This window comes from Ptychodera flava, chromosome 21 (assembly GCF_041260155.1).
Source record: "Ptychodera flava strain L36383 chromosome 21, AS_Pfla_20210202, whole genome shotgun sequence".
NCBI classification, from domain to species: Eukaryota; Metazoa; Hemichordata; class Enteropneusta; family Ptychoderidae; genus Ptychodera; species Ptychodera flava.
Genome location: NC_091948.1, coordinates 5,364,917 through 5,381,396, shown reverse-complemented (window position 1 = coordinate 5,381,396; position 16,480 = coordinate 5,364,917). Strand labels below are relative to the sequence as shown.

Below are 16,480 nucleotides of genomic sequence, written 5' to 3'. Positions count from 1 at the left end.
TTACGTCTTTCACGCATGTGGCATTTCGTGTATTATTTTCTGTTGTTTAGGCAAGAAATTGTACCGACAGGGAGACTGTCTAGCCTCGTTTTGTCGAATGAATCAGATCACGTTTTTGTCAACCAGCGTTGTTACAAAGCCTTCAATATTTTGTCTCACAGCCCTAGAGTATAATAATGTAATGCGATTGTTTCAAGTTGCTCCCTTAAAGGCACTTTGGCAGCTTGCCACTTGTTTTTCGAAAAAAAAGCTATTTTAATGGAAGATGGATCGAATTTTCCGCCACTGACCTTTTCAGATCAGGTTTTTGGTCGAGTAAAAGTGCCTCTGTAATTTGACAGCGACATTGGGAAAGGGTCAGATAAGACCCCCTTGATGCGTATGAGTAAAGAAAAGTTGTGAATACCACTGCATCCAAAGACACCTGACAGCCTTATTACTCGGTGCAATGCTGTTCTAGGCACGCAAATCTCTTTATAGCGGCACTGTTGCGGTAATGGGTCGGCACAGCTGACGCCCATGCAATGTTTCATCAAAACACCGATATCACTTTGTCATTGAAGTAAAACTTATTATATTGTTGGAATAACTTTTCCACATACCCTTTTAATCTGTTATGTAAACTTTCATATATTGTTTACACAGAAATATAATAAACAGGACTTTGAATACACAAATATTAATATAGCATATGCCTTTCTCTTGCCATTGTTTATAGCACTTGAGGAGAACCACAGGTGCATGTGCAGACAATATGCAGTAGCCGGGTCGTTCACCATCAAGTTACGTATATGGTGTGTGCAACAAACAAAACAGTATCGCACGGCTGCATTTTTTCCACACGATTAAAACTAATGAAATTGAATGAGACAGCTGTGCCTACAAAACGTAAACCGTGTCATGACCATTCTTTTCGATAAGTGTATCAACAAAAGTTATTGGTCGACCTAGAATCCACCGTTGGCGATACAAAGACTGCCCATGGTGAATTGGGTGAGGTAGCTTCCTGCTCTCCAACAAATCGCTTTCTCAAATCGATTCTTTCCCATAACACCCCGAATATACCATCAATTACACCCTGGTCATTGAAAACTTACAAGGCCACGTTTCAAAAACGACATGTCGACATTAAACTTCTATCTCACCCAACTCAGCTATCAATCTGTCCCCTGTCCCGATACATGCTTTACAAGTCATTGTATATGCAACTCTAAGAAATTAACCCACAATCTTTAAAACTAAAAGTCATCTATTGATTATACCTGAATAACATTTACCTTTAATTTTCAACGGCAAAAAATAATAAGTATATCATCAGGGAGAACAAGTCGCTAACTTAAGGCATGGCTTTCGCATTGTTTCAGTCAATAGTCAGGTATATTGGTCTCTCTCTTAACCCTTTCACCACCATGGTTTGGTCCAAACCCATTGTTATCAATAGTGAGTGTGGATCTGCACATAGATTTGGGGTGAATGGATTAAAACATACCAAAACATGCGGCATACTTTGAGAATAATAGGCTAACTAGACCCCTGGGATTTATTGAGAAAAATTGCTCCGTGTGGGCTCAGTATTCTAAAGTTTCACCATTGGGGTATAGTCTTATCACTTATATGAAGAAATTGGACCAAAATATCGACAACATATCTGGTATCTGCAAGCCACGCAATTTCATATTAATGAATTAATCAAACGAAAATTCCATAGACAGACGGCGTTGCCCCTTTAATTAAGGTCAAGGAAATCTATGCTTCAAATTATCTTCAAATACAAGTCGACAGATTAACTTGATCAAATTAAAATTGATCATTTCATCATCAAAATGATCTGTGCTCGTGCTCGTCCACCTCTCTCTCTCTCTCTCTCTCTCTCTCTCTCTCTCTCTCTCTCTCTCTCTCTCTCTCTCTCTCTCTCTCTCTCTCTCTCTCTCTCTCTCTCTCTCTCTCTCTCATTTACTTTAATGTCGCACCAGTGTTTCCGAAATGTCTACAAACCTGAGACTAATTTCAGTGGCCATGATCGTTAGGATTTACAATTTAGTGTAACGCAATATGGATTCTAAAGTTCACAAATAACTGTACACTATATTTATGTTTTCCCTCTTCCTTCATTTGTGCGGAATGATAAATTTTAAATTATCCTTATTACAGCCATCTTCTTTTTTAATAGCTGTTCAGTTTTTAGACCGGGATTAGGTAGCAACTACCGGCTTCATCGGATTGCTGTTCCCTGAAATTTTGATGTGTTGACTGTGTTATCGCACCTTGAAGTGAAGTAAACGAACATGTTACATCTCCGTTCCTGTGAGGAGGTGCTTTCTTCTGCCTGTGTTTTATACACGATAGGAAACCGGTATTCCGCTCGAATCAAGTTATCTTGCTTTATACACTGAACTTAACTTTTATGTATCGACCTAAAGTCACATGTATCTTCAAATCCCGCCTGGATATTGATCTCAGAAAAAAAAGAATTGAAATGAAAAAACCATCGGGTTACACAGAAACGTTTAGTAAGATCATGAAGATATTCGATCTGTATTTCGCCTCAGAACAAAGTGGACACAATGAGTTAGCACCTTTAACAGAGTTGCATAAAGAATTTTGATTGAGTACTTGTTGCCTCATACCTGAAATGCACTGGCTTATGCTCATCATAAATGTATGTTCAATTTTCGCTGTTTGAACAAGGGCTGGCCAATAAGCGTATTCCAAGAAACTGTAAGCAGAGGTGTTTTCCGTGTAAGTAAAATGTAAACTGTGTTAAGGTGCTGCAACTGACCTCCCGTTACGATTTGGAACTCCTCCCCTGGGCAAACTCGTGTTGCCCTTTCTCCTGACCAGCAAAACTAATGAAATTGTTGGGTAATGCTTTATGTTTAAAAAAAAATTAAGTTCGATTTTACGAAAGCAAGGCAGATCCTCATGAATATAGGAGACTAGCCCAATAGACGCGTCTTCAACTCTGCCGGGTGTGTAGCTTTCGTCTTGTATGTTCCTGAGGCGTACTCTGTAGTTACTCACACCACCACCGACGCTACATATAGCTTGCTGTAGTTTATTCCCTAATTTACTCAGTTAAGCTATATATAGACCCACAGAATTTGGACAAGTCTCCCATAAAGATGCTATATGCTATAACGATAAATGTCGGTGCTGTCGAACTCCGGGTTGCATCTTGGTGGCGCTGTCCTGTTCAGTATATTCTACAGCTACATACGTGCGTATACTGGGTGGTAAACAACAGATGGTGTCAACACGTCCTCGGAGACTGTAGCTCATAGCACCGCCATGAAAAACAATCAAACTCACTACAAACACCAAACTAAATATCGGTGTCAAATTATCCCAGTGTAATGGTCCGGAAACCCTAAAATGATATTTTCCTTTAACTTACATGATACTTCGCAAAACACTGCTGAATGAAATAGTTCCCGATTATGTTGCAGCAGTGTTTGAGTAAGAGATAACTGGAAATGCATGATATGATGCTTGTACTGTCGGGAATAGTCAGATCTGACCGTCAGTGAAGCTATTACACCTCAGCATCTCACACTCAAAATTCATACCTTCCCTGAAGTGAGTATGAGGATGACGCCACTTTTACACTCGCAAGTACACAAGTGTTTATCTGGCCTGAAATATACACAGCAAGTTGACTACAAAGTTACACATTCCCAAAAAGGCAATGAGGGTAAACTGTTTTCCAGAATTAGTTTAGAGACCATGACATGATTAAGCTCTCAATGGTTTTTACAGTTATATTGTTTTTCAATATACAGAAAGAGTTGGGAATTTTAGGATTATTTCTCAATTCCTTCCGCGATGAAGTTTGATTCTCCGGCATCTTGTGTCTAATATGTCTCTTCAGCCTATTGGTGGAGCTCAGATTACTCGTGGCTAGAAGGGTTAGATTTAGATGGGTGAGATTCTTGAATCTCCAGGTGAATACATGATGTTGTAGCTGAGGGACAAAGTTTGAAATAGGGTCTGAGATCTACGGCTTGCTGATTTTCACCTTCGTTATCTTATTTCAAACTGTAGCCCACAACGTGGTATTCACAGCTACACGAAATCATACTAAAATGTCACCTTGACCTTCATTCATTCATTCATTCATTCTGCATCAGTTTTGTGAAAAGCATACCAAGCAATAAATAATGTTTATTTAATATTTATTTCTGGGCACCCTTAAAAATTCAAGTAGATGCCAAACTTATTTCACACTATATTTGTACACTTGGTATTTCTGGATACACTGGTATATTTCTTATATCAATGATATACATGTCTAGATCTAGAATTAATCAAAATTTCATCTACTGATTTTTGTCTGCATATTCATGAATGTTGTAAACAACACTATTTGCTACATTTTTCTAGATATTAAAGGTTTCATAATTTCTTTCGAGAGAGAGGAGGTACCATAGCTAAAGAAAAGTGACTTATGTGTTGAAGAATGAATTATGCAAAGATTGAAGTGTGAGTCATTGCTGAAGGAACGAGTCAAGCGTTGTATGTATGACTTGAAATGATACAGACGTGTTGAAAATTATAACTATCAACAAACGACAGTACAAATATCTATCCTGAATTTCATGGAAATGTGTCAGAACTTTCCCTCATTCAATCATTGCGTCGTCATCATGTTGTTTTTTGTGAGCTAAAGTTGTAATTTGTTATAACATTTAATGTTGAAAAATGATCAATTCATTAAAACCTAAGTTAATGACAATGACTCTTATATTTGCTTATGTTTCCTGTCATATTAAAACTGGTAACAAAATGTACATTTTTACTCAGTAGGTAATCCGACCTACCCATTTTCCAAACCCCTTATCCTATAACTTTCACTTGTTTTACAGGTTTTGCTCTAAATTCTACATATAACTCACCATATTTTGTGAGATACATGCGTTAAAAAAGTGAACGTACATAGATCATTTTTCTGATATCCTGATATACATAAATTCAGCTGAAAATAGAGGCATTGAACCTATGAATGGATTTTATCTAACTTGACAGTCTACCACCACTGCAACCACCTGCACCTATGGTGATCGCCAGAGACTCTAAGGATCCATATCAGTTCACTTCACATGCATGAAAGTACTAGCAATGCGTAATCCTACAGTACATGCGTGCATGCTGTACATGAACAGTCAGCTAGGGTTAGAAAATATCTATCTTGTAATTTCGCCATGTAGATGCAAATTACATGAACACCCACTCATCAATTTAGGAAGCACCAAAACTTTACATAAAACTGACATTTCCACAATATTTGGATCAAATTTAGTTTAACTCGAAGAAAATCTGGTGATTTATTGCATTTGTGAAAACCTGAAATGCGAGTGTAAGTATGATTTCACGGATTGCGTAAAAGTGGATTAGTGTGTGAGTCTGCACATCTTAATCTAGACTTGCTTCAAGTCAATGGGCATATTTTTCCATATAAAAATCAAAGCAGAGCAAATTGAAGGAGTAATCTTCAGTAGACTGTCGCATTAGTGGTAGTAGATCAGATCGTTACAGTCGTTAGGTGAACGCGGTGACACATGGCCATGTGACGGCCGGCCAGTTACTGCTGCCGAGAAAAACACAGGCGACGGGACCAGATTAGTCTTAATCGGAATCTGTGTAGAGCGCATACGGAACGCGTAGCCATTCCCCGGTTAGACAGATGCAGCGAGCAGCAATGCGCGATTTACACTCACCTTGTAGCGAAATTTTTTTGACCTTAAAACCAGTGGGAAAACTACCCGCGCAAGTCGCAGAGAGGATATTTCTTCTCTATGGAAGACCGGTCACGACATGCGACATGCGACCTGCGACTTCAAAACTGCGACCTGCGTCCTGCGAGTTTGAAACATACGACCTGCGACTTCGGCATTTAGACCAAGGTGTAGGCCTAACCTGCGACTTCACAACAGCGACCTGCGTCCTGCGTGTTTGTCAAACTGCGATATCAGTCTTGATTTGTTCGCACCATTGCTCTGAACACGAGCCTGAAAAACACGAGGGACACCATTGCACTATGGTTTACCGCATTCTCGCGACCAGAGCATTATTTTCGCACCGCTGGCCTACGCAAAAATCGGCCAGCGAAAGAATTCAACCAGCGATAGAAGTGCATGAAGCTGTGACGGTAGAGAATTCCACAAACGAAGAGCACAAATTTATTTTCCTTCTTACGAAAGGCAAACCGATCTGAAATAATGCAATAGCAATAGGGTTTTAAACGTCTACATCAGTGTTTAATAGTTTCTGGAACTTTTCTGCCTACATGATCTAAAATATTATATACACACAAAAAATAATATGTACATATTATAGTATGTACATATTAGGCTTAAAGACTGAAAATAGGATTGTAGGAGGGTTTAATTATGTCCTGTTTTACAGTTTTAACTCGCGTTATCTATAAAGAACTTGAGTCGGTCTCTGGCTATTCATGGTTAGCAAATATGTTTGCACTTCTGTCAATATCAGTATTATTTTAACTGCTTTACTTTGCATATGTTATTTGTGTAGACAAATGTAGTCCGAAGTTAACCAGTAAGAATATTTTTATTTTTCCAACAGAACAAAAGTTGGATCAATTCGATTTTTTGACGAAAAGTAAAAATGAAATTAGACGAAAAGATGGCAACATCCGATGATCAATCACTAGAGAATTTGAACAAAATTGGAAATGTTAGAAAATGAACGACAATAACTGAAAATTCGAATGTTTGCAATGACACTGACGCAGTTATGATACGGGGGGGGGGGACAACTGATGAATTAAACAGACAGCTAGATGGTTATACCACAGTGAAATGAGGATAAATACCAGAGATTTCTAAAAATCAAAAAGTTTGTCGATAACATAAGGAAAGAAGCGAAGTAAGGCAGACGAAGAATATCTAAAATAATTTGAAATTATAATATAAACATATAAATGCCTATCACGTAGCATATTATTTTCCATGCATTAACACGGACTGTCAACATTTCCGTCATAAAATTATCTCTCCAGATGAAAATGAGTGAACTGGTGTGTACATGAATTGAGTTTTGCCAGACTTGGTGAACGATTTACCAAAGCGAAAGCAATGGCTTATTAATTGATCGATGTTGAACGTTAAATCTCCTTTCCACGTTTTACCCTTTGAGCGCTGTAATTTTCTCCCACCAAAATTTTAGTGCAAAATTTTACCAATTGTATGATTTTTCTGTAATTTTTTGATAATTTTGGACCAAATCGACATCACATTTCATTGGCTACAGGTTTTTCCCAATTTTTTTGCAAAAATTGGAGAAAAATTGACAGGGGTTTATTATATAAAGGGGACAAAAATAGACTTTGGCGCTCAAAGGATTAAAGTTCACGCAAGACGCCTCCAATCTAATACTGAGGAAAACACCATGAAACGTTACGTGTTGTTGTCACATGTCGCAGTTGTGAAGTCGCAGGTCGCAGTTTGACAAACACGCAGGTCGCTGTTGTGAAGTCGCAGGTTACACGTAGGTCTAAATGCCGAAGTCGCAGGTCGCATGTTTCAAACTCGCGGGACGCAGGTCGCAGTTTTGAAGTCGCAGGTCGCATGTCGCATGTCGTGACCGGTCTTCCATACTTCTCTACCTCACGGGAGTACGATAATTTTCAGAATTTTGGACCAGTATGAGCCCGGAAGGATCGTGGATTCAGTCATTTCGCTCGAATTTTACCGAAAGGTCGTCTTTTATCAAGCGAAGTTAAAATTTTGGCATGGATTGAACGTCATCAGGGGGTGACTGACCCCACTGACATAGCGTGGTCCCTGTTGACTGCATTTACGCTGATTTACGTTTATTTCGGATTTTTCACATCATAATTAGAATACTAATTAGTATTTTGATTAAATGAAAGTGGCTAGGTATACTGGACACGCGAAACTTAGGATCATTTGTAATTTTCATTTCGCCAAATTTACCTCGTGTGTCAAATAGGGGTGAGTGTCGGGGACAAGTGCATCGGCTATTCCATCAACCTATGACACGATCCTGACGATCGTCCTACGTGGACGGAGAAATCGGCATTAATGTCACCTGATAGAAAATGTTATAAGCAATGAAGATGAGCGATGTTTCTTCGACGACTCTCCTAAGAAAGTATAAAAGTTCTGTCCCGGAAAATACAATTTTGCTGGATAATTTGTCCCGTCAATGGAATTTGGCTGGCGGGGGGCGCACAGGCAATTAAAAGCACTGCGTGAGATTGCGAGATCTCGCGAGAGTACGGAAAAATCGCATTTTTCGTGAAAAAGGTGAATTTTTAGCGTCTAATTCGTGCACCACCATAATCTTGACCGTAAAGAGAACGCAAGGGCCAAAACTTGCATCCTTCTGCGATCTGGTATTCGAGAACGGCGGGCCGAAAACTCTGGAGCGACAGAGTGCGACCCGTCAACTTGTTATTACATAGAAGTGATAAAATTGCCCTGTGGTTATGTACACACAGATGTTTTAAATTTTGTTTGAAATTTGAGCCTATATTAACAATAACGAGCGTGAAATTGCCTACAATCAGTAAAGCCTTGCCTACAGCAGTTGCGGAAAATTAACGCAACCTCGAAATCACGCATATGGGAAAACAGAGTACTTAACAGACGCAAGCCTTTTGTATTTTGGTACGATCGTGTTAATGATGATGATGATGATGGTGGTGATGGTGGTGGTGCTGATGATGATAATGATGATGGCGACAACGATGATGATGATGGGGACGACGATGGAGTCGGCGACAGTGATGCAGGCTGACTATACAGAAGAGAGAGAACAGAAACTGAGATAGAACGAACGATGGTGAACTGTATGAATACAGATTGAGGACAGAGAAAAGTTGCAAAGAAAGTTCATAGATTAAATGCAAATCGCCACAACATGCCTTTGAAATACATTAGTCCTACATAATGTTTTTTTCAAGATATCGGGAACTTCGTTGTTTTAATTATAGTGTAAAGAAAACGATGTGGCCATTGAATCCGTGTAAACGTTGGAGCGTCTAACTGAAGAACAACACGGATTCAAATTTCTATCCCTGTCATTTTTGCGAGTTCGGGCAATAGCCTGACAAGGGATACGTACAAAAGAGGAATCGACTACATGAGTTTGAGGGGGGGCATATGTTCATTGCATGCTAAATGTATTCAATAAAGCAAATTTCTATCACAGATCAACGATATTGTGTAAAGGAACCCCATCAGTTACATTGATTAGGAAGTTGATATTTTAAATCAGTCTACATGACAGACTTTATTCAATTCCGAGATTTTAGTCATCAATCAAACATATCGTGTATATGCTTGTAACATTACAAACTCTTTGGTTACGTTTGGATGCGGTTGAGTTAGACTGAGTTCGCTTTGACCTATCCAGTCTACTGCGCAGACTCCTCTGTAGCGACTTTACATTTTTAATCTACCGACCTTGGGCGAGTCCAACTACATCAGGATAGCCATTTTTACGTGACCATGACTTACAATTTCTTTTAAATGCACAGAACGTTCAGAGAACCCCGCTTGAGGACCCATGATTTAAAGGGTGATTTTACAGCAATAATTGACCAAGGTCAGACTTGATTATTGTCCTTGGCGATTGGCTACAGGCATATAGTACACTAACGCTTGCAGGTAAGGAAACAGTAACACAGACGCGTTAACAAACAGGAACAAGTGAGAAAGAGAAATTAAAGCAGCGGTAGTCATGGTAATAATCACAGATATGCGTCTTTCGGGCACTAAATGTACGTTACCGTTGAAATATCTATTTTAACAAGAAACGCACTCGTTTGGAAAAAAAAAAGGTCGAGGGCAAATTTTGAAAAAGACAACATAAAAACTCGTGACTGAGAAAATTGAAGGTGCATCGCTGACCATGAGACGGCATTTATCAAAGTCGCCTTATCGACACCAAAAAGAAAAAGCTTTGTTCAGTTCTCTTAAACTTCAAATATGAAACAATAAAAGTGACTTGAATGTTAAAATATATTGATTAACCGTACCTTAGTCGCAGGTTTGCCATTTTTGAGAGATAATTATATAATAAAACATGAAAAGGCAACGCGCGGTTTATTTCTCAGCTTTGTCTCATAACAAACTTGTTGACTGGATAAAACTTTTCAAAGGAAAACAAAGGACTTACACCACGTAAACAGCCTACAGGGATTTGAGGACAGATTGATGATTTAAAAAGAAAACACTTTGGAGTGGATTTTATTTAGAAGTCAATCGAGTTTGTCAGGATAAACGCTTGATTCATCACGCCAAAGTTTGGATAATGAGTGGCATCGCGCATCAACTAATTTGCTTGAAAACACATCGATCTTTCTCAATATAGTTTATCTAGTGAAACCTTCATCAATACTTTGAATGTAAAATTGTTGATTAAAAGGGTTTCCATCGTATTAAATAAAATGTTTCAATTTGTATGACAATTCTCGCGAAGAGGAAGTGCTTCACTAGGCAGAGCTGTGAGAACAGCTACTTTCCCATCAAGTGAAGCATTTACTTTACGTGCAATACTTTACTGAAATGGATGCCTTACCTTGCCGATCTCACTTGTACTTGCAACAGCCGGGAAATAACTTGGCCAAGTCAGTCACGCCGACCCAGACCAAACACGGTCAGACATTCGAACCTTGCCACCTGCCCTGAGCTAGGTTGATAGGGGTAACGCCTCCTATGATTGGACTTGCTGTTTTTTCCCAATGCGTAAAGGGACCTACTATAACCTCCACGAACCACCCCCTGGATTGTTTTCGTCACTAATTGTTTAATTGATCGGAAGAAGCAAAACAACAGCGTTTGTTTGGTGGGCGGTATTAAAGGTTGGTTCAAATGATTTGATTCAACTCATGATCTGGCATGGACAGGTTCGCCACCTCTCCATCTTAGCGAAAGCTCAGAATTGTGACCGTAGATGGTGTTAAATCAATTTGAAATGCAACTTTATCACCAAAATCAACTGTTATTTAATCGCAGAAGCCTTCTCGAAAATTGAAAGTTAGTAACTGTGGACTTTGTCAGTTTGATTTTGTTTTTCTTGTTTTCAAGGGCGAGTCAAACTTCATCGAAAATCATGAATAGTAACGCTATAGGACCTACATTGCAAGATATACCATATCTTTTCTGAATGTTCAGTCGTTTTGCATCTGAGAGGGACTGATGGCGCTGGATCACTTGTGTGACAGCATGCTGTATTGTGGGGATAGCACACTTAGTCTGAAACAATCAAATGACAACTAATTTACTTTGTACGAGTCAAACCACCAAATTACATCAGCTCTGCACCCGATCTCTGTTGTAGGTTCAAATGTTTGAGGAATATTCCACTAATTGCAAAGGTCTTGAAATATTTAAATTATTGACTAATCTACGATCAAACGGTACCACTCTATAATCGATTAAAAAAGTCAACCATGATATATGGTTTGCCAAACTTTTGCGTAACTTCTTTCGGTTTGTAGACTAGTGATCAGTTTCAAGGCCTGAGCTTCTTCTGAATATTCCACATTCATCCTCGTACAGTATTTAACAAAGTAGATCTGCCGAATCGGGAAAAAATGTTCAATATGCAAATTAGATAAGAATGCTAATGACGGCAGTATGATATCTAAGACGATCGAAAATTTTCATCCTGTGTGGTGGTGTGGTGTTGACTTTATGTAAATATATCTTAGGTGCATGCGTGCAATATACATCGACCACAATCATCTTGTATCAATGTCACTTTCACAGTCACTTTTTGTCAGCTTGACCTTTTCTGAAACATGGTTACATTTATGAAAACTCCATCCTCTCCAAAGAGCCTTACCAATCAATTGCCATTTCTTTACGTATTGCTCCATCGTTGAGATAAATATCGACCGAGAGATCGAAAGTGATGTAACAGCAGCTCCCGTGTATGAACATGGAAGCCAATAAAAATACAGAGAGGTGACAATAGGAGTGGGATACGAATTAATTTTTGTGCAATTTTGTGAACTCGATTGAAAAGAGCCGATAGTGTAACTTACGCAACCTTAAAAGTCAACATATTGACACACCTAACCTCCCAACAGGTTCATATTAATCGAAATTGGAATAAAATTCCTTTCCTCTGTTTGTTCTTTGTATTGTATACACATACTCATTTAACGACAACATTGAAGGTCTATAATGCTAGCTACTGCGGCGGTGCTTAGTTAAAACTACACACCGTCTATCTTTCACTAAAAAGTACAATGACCAGTTGAGTTGCGTATAGTAGAAGTTCATCGACCAGTTTTCTATTACTTTAACCCCAGACGCTCATGTACCAATGCTTTAAGTACGTATTAGAATTATAAAACCAGCGCTGTGTTGTTGTTGTTGTCTTCGTTTATGAGAGTACGGCAGGCATCATGGAGTCAAGGTAATGCCAACACATGCCTCAAGTTGTTGACTTCTTTGGGGGTTAAAAATTAGAACGAAAGTGGTTCGCCAGAATAACAAACAAAGATTGCTGAACTTCTTGAACAGCATACATCCTTTCGCCCCGTAAATTATCAAATGTCCTCTTCACAAGATAGGAGACCCATACGGCACCCATTCTTCATAAACACTTCAAATTACCTCTTTTTTCGAACAATATTTTTTATGCTATGGTAAGCGCATTTACTCTGATCTGCATGGCGGTTTTGACGAGACCAATAACGTGATTTCATCACGCTAACTATACCTTTCTCACACCAGTTTCCATCGCAAGGATTGCAGCATTTGTGTAAACAGTCTTTCCCCTTACCCAAGACTCCTTCGCTGTAAAGTCGTATAGGAGATATGGGACACGAATCAGCAGACAAAGTGTACCGTGCTCTTAGACTCACGATTACAAGAAACCCTATGAACGGTTCTTGGAATGGAACACACTACTACGCTCATCTTCTCTTTGCAGAACCTGTAAACTACCCTCTTTCATAATCAATAAAATAATGTGGGGGTCACAGTGCAAGATTTGGAATCAGAGATAAACACATTACCAGATATTTACCGATAAGCTTGTTTGAAATTAAAAATGACCGCCATCTTCTGTGATCTCTCTAAGCTTAAGGGAGAAATCAAAGTTTTGATTTTCACAAATACGGGAGGGTTAAAAGTTAAGATTTTCTATCGTTTCATCAAACAAGTTGTTGATCAGAAAAAAATTATGATTTTTACGTTCAAATGATCTGTAATGTGAGTGAAGACGAAGCTAACTTTATTTATGCCTATTCTCACATGTTTCTCTGAACATTAGACTATAGTACAGACACACCACACACACATACACACACACACACACACACACACACACACACACACACACTTGTCTCAGCCCCATAAATGAAAAATTCTTGTAATGAAAAGGTACGCCTTCCTAAAGAGGATAACTTGCTAGTGACGTAATGATTTTAATGGAATTACAGAATACGTGCCTTTAGTTCTTTTAAAATACTTTTTGCAGAAAACCATAGAACATTTGTCTAATTCTAAGGGCAAGCGTTCCGAGGAATAGGCTGTTAAAATGTATTAAGAAAACAAATTCACTTGCGTGGTTCCCATGGAGACAAGTGACCTATCCCATGGCGCATTAGTGAGTGCGACGGTGATCGCAATACCTATATAAGTCGAACAAACAATTTTGAAACACTTTCTGTGCGCAGCAATATCTATTAGACGACAATGAAACGTTTATCAATCGATTTTATCAATTCAAATCAGAGCTTGGTTATACCAAATTTTGCGTAAACATCAATGCTACAGACAGATCGTGTTTCAAGTCACGAACAATAACTAACCCCACGACAATTCGCGTGTCGATCGTGTCCAAACCAAAATATCGAAACAGCTGTTGAAACAGAGGCTGCGAAGGGGGCAAAAGGAAAGTTCCTAGCTCCATTGGCATGGCAAGCTACTTGACACCGAAGGAATTTTTAAACTGTTACAGACAAGTTTACTGATCACGTTTGCACCACGACAGACGTGGCAGTATTTCGGCTCAGGAAAACGTCTAGGAGAAATCTAGAAGAATTTTTGTTATTTATTACTCGCACATGTGGCCCTTGCAATGTAAATTTGGATAGTGGTACAGCTTGTCTCGCAACGGTAAGGATTGGGAAGTCGCTAAGTCGATAAAGCCGTAATCCGTTTAGAGTTCTTGCTGTTGTTTTAGTGCTGTGATCGGACGAGAACTCCAAAGCATCAAGTGAGATTTCTGAAATACGCGGAACAATGTGTTTGTGATAATTTTTACGTTGTTTGTTTACTCTTGATTTCCTTCGTCGTGTTTTTTGTTCATATATTGGCAAGTATGTTTGTACACATGTTCACCTTTCAAGATTCTACCTCACGACACAAGTTTATTACTCTGGTATTGTGAAGTCTGAGGATTGACCAAAACGTGAAGGGAAAACGCTGTAAAGCTGCACTGAACTTTGATGAACTCTGTCCGCAGTCCCATACGTGAGCGAATGTACAGGGTCCAGTTGACTCTGAAATTTCACACCTCCTGCCGTTGGGAGAAAGAAACGTTGAGGTGAGCAAATGCCTCCAAAAAATCCAGTATAATTGTGTTCCCAGGGAGAAATTTTGGCTAGACAAGCGTTGATGGGGGTCAACATGTAATAACATGGGGTCAATTGAATTTTGTTTTGGTATGCACCTTTGGTGAAAATGCCCTTACATATCGTCTTTCCGATCGAAGTCGGACTTAATAGAAAGCTTTTACTTCAAACTCGTTTCTTTATCTTTAAAGTATTATAGGAGTTCAACCACAATGTGGTGCCTTGTCCATTGTTATCCCAATAAAGTTAACGACAAATTATTCGGTGATAAAAAGGGACTTAACTCGGGAGAGAATACAGTACATTTTCAAGGAAAATGCGATATTTGTGGAACATGTCAAAAAATATAATTTTCTTAATATTGCGAAAATGGTAAAACTTTAACATTTCGCAGTGTTTTGTGTGACTCCCCCTTTGACCGAATGCATGGGCACATGTAAGTGCGCCACCAAACAGGCGATGGAGAAATGAAAAGGGGATTAAAATGGGTCTGAAATAGTCCCACATGAAGGAAGGCAAGGAAAGAAAGATACGTACCAGCTTTTTTTCTTCATAATTTTAGTGAAACATGTAAGATGTTTATAAAGGTGTTGCTTGCCCATTCCTATACTCACACGGTAAGTCAGTGGTACTTATATCATTCCTATTTGGTTGTGCGTTAGATAAAATGTGAGTGCACAACTGGGGCAGAAAACACTTTCAGTGAACGCTGGACGCCGGTAAAGTTATTTATGGACGAAGTAGTCAACTCTTCATTACTTTTTCTCCTTGCATTTAGTCTCTTCACAATATGCAAGAATTATATGTGCCTCAAGCCTACATAAGTTGTCGACGTTATCACCTGAATTCCAGGACCGACAACCACTACGACAATTGGTGCATGTAACTGTATTTGGGACGTGAAAGTGCCGATAAATATAAACTGCTCTCATCGCATCTCACCCAACTCAAAAAAGAGTCATGTAAGAGTTTTGTGTTTTAAAAGCCTAATGAAACATGCTAACTTCTTGTAAGTTTATTTGGACAAAATCATGCACTGTGTGGTTGTGGCGGTCACCGCTGAATCGATTATATTTGAGCTGGACAAACTTTCAAATTGTGTTGTCTTGTGTACGTACGCTCTCTTCAGAGCACCTCTCTTCGACCTGATGGAACCATGCGCAACCTTTCACCCGCAAGATGACGTCATAAGGGACCATTTGTGTATTCTGGCAAAACTTTCAATACATCTGTTTGTAGCATGCAAACAAGTAGTGTTGGCTTAAACTTCTACAATCTACAAATCACTCAACGCGTTTGTGCAAGTTTACTTGGCTTCTAAAACAGCCAACATTATAAAAATGGACGATGAGCTGTGGTTTACCGCTGAATCATTCATTACCCGTGTACATCAATGGCAGTGGATTACCGTGCTTTAAGGTACAACGCGCCTCAGGGACAGATAATTGGACTCTCAAATTTCTTACAATTCTTTTCTGATCTACCACTTGTGGGGTTTCATTTCAAAGCTCTTGGAAAAAAACTTTCACCGGCTTAGTATTTCGAAAATCCAAATTTTAATTCCCCCCCATAGAGTTAACACAGGAATGGAGGCCATTTTGAATGTCAAATATCGCAAAATGTTTGGTAATTTGTTATGCTAGTTCCAAACTTTGAACGGTGACCCTCGGTTTTCATTGTTGATTTGGTAATAGAATCGTTGAAAGTTTCATTCAGGAAAATTTGAGCAAAAGGTTAAGTCTTTCATTTTCGAGGTGCATACTGTACTACAGTACACTCTGAAACACAAACTCTCTCTCTCTTTCTCTCTCTCTCTCTCTCTCTCTCTCTCTCTCTCTCTCTCTCTCTCTCTCTCTCTGTTTGGGCACGAATTTCAAGTCGTCTGTACATTGTAGTGAC

The 16,480-nt window shown here is 39.0% G+C and overlaps 1 protein-coding gene across 2 annotated transcripts in view; it reads right to left on the bottom strand.

Moving 5' to 3' along the window:
* The window catches only part of LOC139121192 (ileal sodium/bile acid cotransporter-like), a 36,992-nt gene that overhangs the window by 18,621 nt on the left and 1,891 nt on the right, over positions 1-16,480 (bottom strand). The window contains exon 1 of one of the 2 annotated variants that reach the window (XM_070685883.1): positions 10,567-10,693. The exons of the other annotated variant lie outside the window; for it this stretch is intronic. The gene's annotated coding sequence lies outside the window, so the exon portion shown is untranslated. Of the gene's footprint in view, positions 1-10,566; positions 10,694-16,480 lie in introns of those variants that run through there. 2 annotated transcript variants of the gene reach the window in all.